The sequence below is a fragment of the Apium graveolens genome, chromosome 6, assembly GCF_009905375.1.
Source record: "Apium graveolens cultivar Ventura chromosome 6, ASM990537v1, whole genome shotgun sequence".
Taxonomy (NCBI): domain Eukaryota; kingdom Viridiplantae; phylum Streptophyta; class Magnoliopsida; order Apiales; family Apiaceae; genus Apium; species Apium graveolens.
In genome coordinates, this window is record NC_133652.1 from 232,866,245 (window position 1) to 232,878,691 (window position 12,447).

The 12,447-nt window shown below is 35.5% G+C and overlaps 1 non-coding gene across 1 annotated transcript; it reads left to right on the forward strand.

Moving 5' to 3' along the window:
* The first annotated feature begins 5,415 nt into the window (after positions 1-5,415).
* On the forward strand, positions 5,416-5,522 carry LOC141669905 (small nucleolar RNA R71). Its single transcript, XR_012554152.1, has one exon. It is a non-coding gene; the product is annotated as a small nucleolar RNA R71 (small nucleolar RNA).
* The last annotated feature ends 6,925 nt before the right edge of the window (positions 5,523-12,447 follow it).

Genomic DNA, 12,447 nt, shown 5'->3' on the forward strand with positions numbered 1-12,447 from the left:
GAAAGGTTCAAAGAATATAAGTATGAAGTGGAGAAACAACCAAACATAGTATTATAATTCTTCGATTAGATCGAGGTGGTGAATACTTGAACGGAGAGTTTCTGGATTATCTCAAAGTAAATGGTATAGTCTCCCAGTGGACTCCTCCAGATTAGAATCTGAAAGGAGAAATCGAACTTTGTTAGACATAGTTCGGTCCAAGATGAGCTATGCAAATCTTCCAGTATTCCTATGGGGTTATGTATTGGAAACTTAAGCATATTTACTGAATAAGGTGCCTTCCAAAATCTGTTCCTCAAACTTCGTATGAGATATGGAAAGAAAGGAAACCGAGTCTTAAACACGTTAAGATTTGGGGATGTCCAGCTTATGTCAAGAAAGTTGACCCAGATAAGCTGGAATATCGATCCGGAAAATGTAGTTTTGTGGGATATCCTAAAGAGACTTTAGGGTATTACTTTTGCACCGATCATCGGGTGTTTGTCTCCAGACATGCTACCTTCTTGGAAAAGGAGTTTATCCTTGAAGGAAACAGTGGGAGCAAAATTGAACTTGATGAAGTTCAAGAAGCACAAACTACTACAGATCGAGTGGAAACACCTGTTCTGACTGAACAACCTTTTGTGGAACAGCCCATTCATAGGTCAGGGAGAGTGTCTCGCCAACCTGAGAGGTATTATGGCCTTGTCATTGAGAATGACAATGAGTTGTTGATCATTGATGATGACGACCCTGTGACCTATAATGAGGCTATGAGTAGTGTTGACTCAGAGAAATGGCATAGTGCCATGAAATCCAGAATGGAATCTATGTATACGGTATACAAAAAATAGATTATAGCAGATGGCCAGGTGGAGACCTTTAAGGCCAAGCTTGTGGCAAAAGGATTCAAACAAAGGCAATGGATTGACTTTGATGAAACCTTTTACCTGTAGCCCTGTTAAAATCAGTTAGGATTTTGCTTACGATTGTTGCTTACTACGACTATGAGATCTGGCAATTAGCCAGATGGTTTTCTTTCCAAGAGAAATGAAAACCTAGTGTGTAAGCTACTGCGGACCATATGTGGTTTAAAGCAAGCTTCTCGAAAGATGGAACATTCGTTTTGATAAGACAATCAAAGAGGTTGATTTTATCAAAAATGCAGATGAACCATGCGTCTACAAAAGGGTTAGTGGGAGCGCGGTAACATTTCTTGTATTGTATTGAATTAGAGTTGACACACATAACAACATAGCAGACCCACTCACAAAGTTACTTTATGAAAGTCACTTTGATCGTCATGAAGACAAGATGGGTATTAGATACCAGAGTGATTGGCTTTGGTACAAGTGGGAGATTGAAAGGAATATGTCCTAAGTCCAATCATGTATTAGGATTTAGGAATAACTTTTATGTAATCTGTTTTGATTTCATTGATATTAATAAAAGACTTGTTTTGTTTTTATTACGGGCTCTATCTATTTAAGTGTTTAAATAAGATATACCATAGTTTAGAGTAAAGCTTTTTATGGATTATGATGAGATCATAATAGTGAGACCTAAAAAGATGATAACTCTAAACATAAATAGTTCCTGGTCATAGGATTACTAACTGGTAATTAATAATCCGCAAAGATCGGTACATACTATGCTTGCTTCATTATGAAGGATGTCTGTTCTCATAGACATTTGTGTGGTGACACTATAGCTAGTATGTAGGTGCTTATTATAGAATAAGTTCACTGAACATGACTCGCACAGCTGAACAACTGATGGAGTTCACTCACGTGTCAGCAGTTGTTCATATAGTGATAGTTGTACAAGTATCCTTAGACTTGAGGTCATCATAGTCATCTTGTGTACACTGAACTATGCTTTGGTTTAGTTCTTAGTCTCCAGGGACAATTATTAGGGCTCTTTTGGGTATAGGAATTTGTACACGAAGATAGTGTATGATCAATAAAGGTTCTACCCCTTCCAGTGAAGGAAGCGAATGTTCAAGGCTGATCCACTTATGCTAGTTCAGGAATCTCTGGCCAGAGTAAATGAAATTAGAAAGGAGTTTCTAATTTGCATAGAACTATGCATAGTAAATGGTAAGCAAAGTGATTGAATTATATAGGCTTGACACGAGATCCATGCCTTGTATTTAATCGGGACATTATAGGGTAGAAGGAGTTTATTGTACGATAACTATTCACTGACAGGTTCTTGGTATTCTAAGCAGTGAATTCATATTATCAGGATAGTCGCGATATGTTGAGAAGCATCACTCACGATGTAGAATAAATGTGATTAATTAATTAATCATATTTAATAAATTAGAGAATTTATATAAATAATGATAAAATAGTTTTATTATTATTTATTTCTACTACCGGCTTAATATTGAACCTACAGGGTCACACCATAAAAGAGAATGATTTATTGGTGGAGGAATTAATTAATAATGGCTAATAATTATTTATTTATGAAATAAATAATTATTTGGAAAATTTAATAATTGATTAAATGAGATTTAATTGATTATAAATTAATTAAGAAAAGTTCTTAATATTATTAATTAAGGATTTAATTTTTGGAAACTAAATCAAGAGAGATAATTATTTCTAAAGTGTTTAGAAAAAGGATTAATGATTAAAAGGTATTTTAATTATTAATGAGAATAATAAATGGGATAATAATAATAATATTTATGGGAAAATTTCAGCTGAAAATTTTGCCTATAAATATACTATTATAGACCCTAATTTTATTCCAACCTCGAAACCCGAAAACCCAAAAAGTTTGGAAAACCCAATTCTCTCCACCTCCTTCCTGCTCCTTAACATCGTTTTCTTGGTGGATATCGGTGGAGTGCTTCACACTTGAGGAGCAACTGCTAAGGATCTCTGATCGTTGTCTCCGAATTATTTTAAAAGGTTAGATTCGATCCCTCAAATTTTTATTCACGATTTATATGCTTTTATTTGGATTTTGTATGTGTAAAAGTGTTTTGCCATGCCCCGCTGCGTTAAAAATCCAACACTTGGTTGTTGTCTTGCCTTGTTGCTATCTGTTGATTTCTTTTCGGTCGCCGCTGGATTTTTCCGGCCAGGTGGCCCGTGGCTATATCGATGTTGTTACTGTTGTTTTGGTTGGGGATTGTTTTCCTGCATAAATTGTTAATTGATTTTTGTGAAATAATAAATAAATATTATGCGCGAAGTTAATGTTTAATCGGTGAAATTTATTTGGAAACCCGACATGTGTCGGGCACCGATAAATTTTACCGCCGTCGACGGGGAACTTCGGTGAGTCGACGGTGGGCGATAATGAATTATTTTTGAGTCCTACATTTATTAATCAAATAAAAATTACTTGTAACATTAATTTCGAAACGAATTGAAACATAAAATACGAATAAAATACGAATAACCATGAAAAAATAATAGTGTTTGGGAATTATGAATTATAGTTGTGGATGATTGGTTGTTGTTGTGTTGTGAATTTGACGTCGAGATGATTCGACGGGTAGGCCGATAAATAGAGGAAACGCTGCCCGATTTTCGGGAAAATTAATTCCGAAAATACGGAAACGTAACCTATAATTGTCGGAAACGTTGAACGAGAATATAATTGAACTTTATGAAACCTAATTACGTGACATGACAAGATATTTTGTGAATAATCGATTACCCTATTTTTCAAAATGACAAATATACGTATTTTCCGAAATTAAATACCGAACCGAGTTTCGAAGATGTGAACCATAATTGCTATGTGTATTTCTATAATACATATAAATATGAATTCGGTTATGAAACCGAATGGGTAGAATAGGATAACGATTTGATGTTAAGCTTAAGTGGTTATCTGAATTAGGGTATTTCAACCCTATAGGTTTTAGACGGAAGACCCGAGACTTGACATCGGACTAGGAACGATCTAGTGATTAGACGTCGAGATCAACGAAGTTCCAACTGAAGAGTCTGAATGTTGGGATCGTATCCAGAATAGGATAGTAGTTTGATGATAAAGCTGAACGATCAAGTCAAACCAAAGTCAACCAGTAATAGCGGTTAAAGCTTATTGAGGCAAGTATTCCCGAACTTTCTTTTAAATACTGCAAGTATTCCCGAACTTTCTTTTAAATACTGCAAGCATTCCTGATTTTTCTTTTAAAATACTGCAAATATTTATTCGCTCTTATTCTAAGTTCAGAATAGTTAACTATTTTACATTTCGCTGCAATTACTCTAATTATGCATGTTCTTTTATTCTTGTTCCTATTTCGATTGCTCTCTTGAGCAAATACCCATTCTTTCGGGTTATTTGCGAACCCTGAATTGGGATGTTTTGAATTCAAAATGATTTGACATCAAAATAATCCATGGGCTGCATAATGATGATGTTTTGAGGATTAAGTGTGTCTTAATCCTGAGGACCGGGATGACTGGTGCCTCGAGATGGGCCGTAGTGCCCGGATATCCGACTGGATCTATATATTGAGATATAGATCTGTATTATATTCTGACTGCTCAGCAGAATATAGATGCGAACTAGTGTCCAGTATAATTTGTTGTTGATCGCCATTAAGGGCATTCTCTCTCAAAAGGTTTTATGATTCCAAAACCGGACAAAATCCTGATTCTGAGAAGAATTTAGGAATCTCTTGTCACTCTTGGACTTATAGTTGATGGCTGGTGACAACCATCGTTTAGTTGCTCAACTCACTCAAATAAATATAATTGTTTAAAATTGTTTTAAGATTTTTTCCGGAAGTTTTCTTTGATATTAATGTTTGAAACTCAAATTATATACTTGCTGGGCATTTTTGTCTCACTCTTGCTTTGTAAATTCTTATTTCTTCCAGAAACATATAAGGATAAAAGTGAATAGCTTTGATAGTCAGCAGAAGTTAGAGAAATTTCCACTGCGAGAGGTTGAAGGTGTTAGAAGAATGTGACAAGAGCATTAGGTCAAGGGTATTTACACTTGTATTCTAGTTGTGGTGAGTTGTAGAAGGTTAGATTCGTGTTTTATACCATAACCTATAAAAGATCCGAATTCAAGGGGTTATTTATTTATTTCTTTATTTTATGTAATGATTGTTTAGTGACACCAAATCTTGACCCCGAATTTGGGTTGTTACAACAAACATTGGTTATCTGATTAACACAATAGTTAGCCAGACAATCAATTTTCATAGACAACGCCTTTAGTTGAGCAGTGATAGCCGTAGTTGTATCCATTTTAAGAACTCCTACTACCTTGCCTTGTTGCAATCTATGGGTTGGATACTGATATTCATTAGCAGCCATCAGTTTAATTAGACCATAAGCTTCCTCATAGCTCTTTGCCCATAATGCTCCACTGGATGCTGCATCGAGCATGGGTCTAGACTGTGCTCCTAAACCATTATAAAAGTAGTTGATAATCATCCAGTCAGGCATGCCATGATGAGGACACTTCTGAAGCATCTCCTTGTAGTGCTCCCAAGCTTCACATAGAGTTTCTCCTGATTGCTACGCAAATTGAGTAAGTGCATTCCTGAGTGTAGCTATCTTTGTCATAGGGAAGAATTTAGTGAGAAACTTCTGAGCAAGATCCTCCCAAGTAGTGATAGAACCAGCTGGTAGAGAGTGTAACCGGCTCTTATCTTTATCCCTTAGAGATAATGGGAAAAGTCTCAGTTTCACCGTATCCTCAGACAAACCATTGAACCTAAAGGTGTCGCAGATCTTGATGAAATCCCTAATGTGCATATTAGGATCTTCCGTTGGAGCACCCCCAAACTGGACTGAATTATGTACCATATGAATTATTCCAGGCTTGATCTCAAAGGTATTAGCTGCGATAGCTGGACTGACAATACTAGATTAAATGTCATTGATCTTTGGTTGAGAATAATCTATCAACGCTTTCGTTGGTGCTGCTGGTTCTCCCGTTGCAAGGAAAACTAGAGTACCTGAAACACACGACTAAGTATAGTTTTCATAATCCTTCTGAGAACAAAATGTTAGTTGCTCGGGCCGCTGTATTTCTTGAGGGAGACTACTTTCTAAGAAATGAAGTGGGAGGACAATACATCTCGATGAAGATCAAGAACCACATGATAACATTGAACCAGAGTTGGAATAAGATCAGGATGTACATCAAAATTTTAAAAGTAATTGTGATGGCCTCAACCCCCGAGTCAGGAGTTGACGTCACTAACAATATCAAACTACAATTATGATACAATAAACTCATTTTTATTTCAATATAAACAACCCCTTCATAAGATCTTTTCTAGGTTCAAGTATAATTTAGGTTACACACTTAATACAAACCAACTTATTTAAAACAACCTGACACATCTAACTTTCTACAACAACTCACAGATCAAACCTGGTCTGACACAACAAACTCAGAGGAGCTCAAAACAGGAGGAACTGGAATCTGACCCTGCCTATGATAGAAGGATCTCCTAGGCATCTGTAATATAAGATATACAAAATATTTTGCAAAGGTGAGCGATCAATCGCTCAGCAGTACTTGTAATAACCCCAATTTTTTGGAAATTTTTGAAACCCTTATGAATAGTGTTTTGCTGAATGAGAAAACTTTTCATGTCACACTATGTAGGGGTTCTGTTATTGATCTTCTGGGATATTATTAGTACTCTATGTGGTATATAAGTGTATGTAAAGATCGTCAGAATCCAATTCCGAACACTTTGATTTTTCCCGGAAATCCACTAGATACGGAAAGAATTAAGTATAAGGTAACAGGATAAAAAAGATTTAAATTAAAGGATTATAAGAGAGGATCATAAAAGGATTATAATGTATTGAGAAAGGTTAAGGAAAACCAAGTAATAATATCCCGGGTATGATCCCTCAAACGATAAACGAAAACGAAAGTTAAGCGAACCGTATAACAGATCAGCGGTCATTAGGCAAACAATTAGGAAGTTATTCAAAGAGATTAGAGGGGATGATGTCATCCAACCAATGAGAAGAGGACAAAGAGGGGATGATGACATCACATGATGACATAAGCATGACATAGGGAGGAAGGAGATGTGGTTGGTTTATAACCACACAAAGTCAAGGTTAAAAAGGTAATTACCCAAAAACAAATCAAAAACAACCAACCAAAGAATCAAATCAAAGCAAAAACACAAAAATCTCTCTTTCTTCCAAGCTTGCTCTCGGCTTTTCTTCTTTTTCAAAGAAGAAATTTCCAAAAATCAAGTTCCAAGCATTGTTAAATCACAAGGTAATTATCTAAGGTTCCTTGTACATAGATATGGATATCCAATAAGTTTAATCTCCTAATTCCTTCACAATCTCTTCCAATAAATCAAGGAAGAAGATGGTGAATAGTAACCTTCAAGAAATAACTTTAGTTTTCTTGAATTTTTATGAAAGCTTAAGGTTATACAAGCAAGGATCAAGGTTCTTTAGGCATTCAAAGCTCTTGTGTTGTGTTAAGAAGCTTCAAGGAAGGTATAATATCTTAACCAAGCTTTGTTATTGAATGTTAAGAGCATAATATGAGTATTCTAGTTCATGAGAGGCTTGATGGTTGTGTATGTAGAGATTAGTTGGTTTTGGGATGTTTTTGGAGTTGTAAATCTTGGTTGTTGATTAATGAACTTAAGTGTAGTTTAAATTCATGATAAAGAATAGTATAAATTGTTAATGTTGAGTTGTTGGGGCTGTTATGATAAAGTATGGGTGGAGTTTTGATTGGGTTGTGATTGTCGGTTGATTGTGAGATGATTTGGAGTGGTTTAAAATTGGGTAATCGCGTAAACATAGCCGTCGTAATGCCCGATTTACCGTAGACTGTTTTTGTTCTTAAGATCAGAACCCTTGAACTCACTGCTAGATTTTGACCATTGCCATGTTTAGAAAGTTCATGTTATGAGCTTCGTTTTGATATGTAGTTCGTTTGATTCCGATGTACGGTTTAGGAGAAACGGCCGTTTTAAGTAACGGCGTTTCGCGACCGAACCATTACCCCTCGCCTTACTTTGAAACCTTGGTTAAAGACCTTAAAGGACTAATTGGAGTATGAAACAATTATGTTATGTGGATTAGGCAGTTGGTAAGGCACTCGCGAAAGAACGCTTTAAAACTCGTAATGGGTAATTCATTAAAAATGGTGGAGCCGAGGGTACTCGAGCGACTTAAGTAAATCGTTAAGCACGAAAGCGAATGTTAGGACTCAAATGGTTAAAGTCTAGTTTCTTAAGCGACCGGGGTTTAATTCCGACTTATGTTGTTGTTCATAGGTTATCGGACCCACTCTAAGCTTAAGTCTATCCGGGAGCACTCAGGCAAGTTTTCTATCCGTTATACTGTTGTTGTGATGTATACACTGGTATATGCATTATCTTGTAATAGATGCATGATGGTTATATTAGCAAATTCTTGCGATATATTGTAGCATGTGATATGGTACATATGCATGCCTGTTTCGTATTCTTGCCATATATATTTGTTGGTTCAGTTGATAATACCTATGCTAGAGAATAGCGGTAATTTGCATATACCCTTAGTATAGGGACCCAAAGGTGAAAACATTTTCTAAAACCGGGAGTCGAGGATCCTGAGTAGATTTTATATATATATATATATTTATATATATATGGTTATAGTTTTCACAACTATTAATCGAATAAGGGTTATTCGATAACTTTATATTATTTATTGAATATTATTTCGAATATTCATTCGAGGGCTTATGACTCCTTTTATTTTATTAATTGAATATTATTTGGATATTCATTTGAGGATGTATGACTCCTTTATTTTATTTAATGAATATTATTTATAATATTCATTCGAGGTATTATGACTCCGCTTATTACTGAAATATATTCTTTATTTTATTAAAGAATAAGGTGTGAATAATCAAACTTATTTTCGATTATTCAAATAAAGATAGTACTTTCATATAAGTATATCTTTGGTTATTTAATATCCATTTCAAGTATAAGTTTTAAAACTTCTACTTCGATTATTTTTATAAAGATTATTCTTTATGAAAATATTATTTAAATAATAATATTCAGATATTTTCTAATATATCGGGACTGATTTATTTTAATAAATCAGCAGTACTCCAAACATTCTTAAAAATGTTTTCGAGTCTTCAAAATGATTTTTAAAGTTAGAGTGGACCCCAAAACTCATTTTTTTTATATTTAAGATCTTCCTTTCAAAGGGGATTTAAATACTCGCTCAAAACCTGGGGGATCCAGCTCTGTGGTGCATTTTACATTAGGCAACGTGGTAGCTGTTTTGAGAAAACAAATGAATTGATTACTTACCCAACGTTCGGGAAGTAAGCCCATCTAATTGAGTCGGCATAAGCGACAGGCCGGGGTACGGTCTATCAAAGTGTAAGTGGCTGGGTGGCAGTCCATCAACGCGTAAGAGGCCGGGTGGCAGTCCAGCACAAGGTCCTTATGTGGCCAGGGTGATGACCGGTGGGGGATTCATCCATCTACTAGTAGAAAAGGTTACTTATTGGTATCTTTGCCTGATCAGCAAGATATCAGGTTTATGCCAAAATTTCTTTTCTTTCCAAATTCATTGGATATTGCAACTCTGTTCATACTTTACATGACAGAGGTTTTCAGGAAATGTATGAGAGATATATATAGGTGTATATATATATCGGGACTTAATGAAGTATCTCGTAACTTCATTTCATTCAATAATATTTCAAAGATTGAATCTATTCAAGTATTATCTTGTAGTCTCATCTATGTGATGAACTTTTGAACTAATTATAACTTGAACGGTGGTAGTTCAAGTAGTATTTGGAAAAGATGTAAGTATATTGGAGTATCTTGTAACTTCATCTTTTAAACTTATATCTAGTAAATGATTATCTTATGCATGACAAAGATTTTCAGAAAAATGTTGAGACAAGGTTAGATATATGAGATCACCTTGCAACGATATTTTTATACAGTTATAAATTGGAACTCTGTGTATATTATGCATGGAAGAGGACTTCCAAGATTTTGAAAAGTATATATATATATATATATATATATATATATACTGAATATTTTGCGACTTCATCGCATTAAGATATCAACTTGGTTCATTTCTTCTTAACCAAGACTTTCTTGAGTAATATGAGAATGCTCATATATTGTAAGTTATTATAAATATTATTTTGGTGGGCTTGCTGCTCACCCTTGCTTTCTTCTTTCATCACACAACATCAGATAGGCAAGATGAACAGGACCAAGCTCTCAATTCGCGAGTGGATAGGAAACATTCCGCAGTTTCCTATAGGCGTTGATGTCGCTGTAGCTGAGGTAGGAACTACCAATAGGCTAGGCTTTCAACTTTTGATGTATCAGATTATGTATATTTATGAATTGTAATAATGGCAAAGAAAATGTAAATTTATTCAGAAAACCTTTTAAGGTGTATTGGCAGATAATTGTGGAATAAAATGACTTGTGGTTATTTTTGGATGTTCATCTCTGAGACTATAACGTGTGGTGTGTGTGTTTATTGTGGGGTCACAGTACAGAGTAGTTGATTAATTATTAAGATTGGGTGTTATTAAGGGAAATGGAACTCGTGACAACCCGGATCCCCGACCCCGGATTTGGGGGTGTTACAGTACTGCTATATGAATAACAAGTAAAACAGTTTATGATAAACAATTATAGGAACAACAATCGTAACTCGTTTATAAAAACAAGTAAAATGGATATAAACTGGATATCAATAACTAGCATGCTCTGTAAAATCATAACATCAATTGTGTGCTGTGTGAATACCAGAGCTCAACTTTATTATGCTATTTTCTTTTCAAATCATATGTTCCATTACAGGAACCATAAAACCATTTGTCCTGTTACGGGGACTCAAAATCATTTTTTCCGTTACGGGAACAACAAAACCTCACTCAGATATGTATTTATTGGATGATCCCTGGTGTGACAGCTGATCACGCTATCTCCATCGTATGGCTCCATCTGCCATCCCATAAAATATGTTCTGGAACTCAGAGACTAGCTAGCTCTCTGTCATACCGGACTAAGCGGTTTAAATAGGGTGCACAACCATCTTAGCATCTTCCGCTATCTTCCTGGCCGTTACGGGCCATTACGCACGCTCATCCAATTATCTGATCTATTTTATCCAGTTTCCAAACCACTTACCTATCTCTTTCAAAACATTTCTATTACAGCACACCTTTCAAAAACCTTTCCAATTTATTCAAAATTTAGAGATAGGCATTTTCAGAAGTTACTTTTCCCCAAAACATAAGTTGACAAAACATTTTAAACACAGGCGATATGTAATTTAAATCAACAGTGATTCATACATTACTAACCATAATGATATCGTCAGGGGTACTTGCCTCAAGACACTCTAACAACTATTACCGGTTGGCTATGAACCGACCTGGATGCTCAGGCTTTCGATTGGGATCTACATAACCAAATCATCCTAAATTAGACAACCGGTTATGCTTGACATATCCTCGCTAACATTCTACCCGTACGTTATAAAAAACCCGACTCATAGTTATATGCCTTGTTATAATACACGTATCAATTAGAGTTTACATCCTCGAAAGTCGGCTCAGTATTCATTTCCATAAAATATGTATACCCATCGTTTTTGGAAATTAGGGTTATTGGTTATTTTTGGCAAAATATTTTACCACGACAAATAATCAGGTTTTGTATAAAATATTTATATATATTTGATCTACGTCCCGATGATTACAGGATACGTTCCCGTATTTCCATAATTGATTTCTCGGAAATCGGTCAGTGCTTCCTTTATTCATCGGACTATCTCGTTGAAACATAATACGTCAACCCAATTATATCTCAACAATAAACCACAATTCGCAAATCCCGATTACCGATACAATTCATTTATTAATTATTATTATTATCCGTATTTTTATGTTTTATTCGTAGGACTCGGATTATATCCTCACAGTCCACCGTTGGCTCGCCGAGGCTCATCGCCGATGACAGCGCGGGTTCCCGTTTATATCGGACATCCTACGCGAATCCCACCGACTAAATTAATATTTCTCGCATAAATATATATATATATATATATATATATATTTATATATATATATTTCATGAATTTTAATCAAATTATTTTCCTGAAAGAAAATAAAATAATTAAATCAATAAAATTTCAAAAAACCAAAAATTCAATTCGAGTTCATTCGAATTAGGCAACACAAATCAGGCAGCCAACACAGACAAACACGCGCCTACGTGTTGCGGTACAGATGGGGGGTCGCCTCGCCGGAGTTAGGCTGGTGACAACCGGAGAGAAACAAAACCGGGAAACACAAATCACAGTCACCTCAAACAATACACACACAGAACACACACATCACACACCACCACCCCTCGCCGGGAAAAGCAAGGAGGGCGGCGCTGAAAAATGCAAGGCGGCACAACGACTTACCAAAATGAAG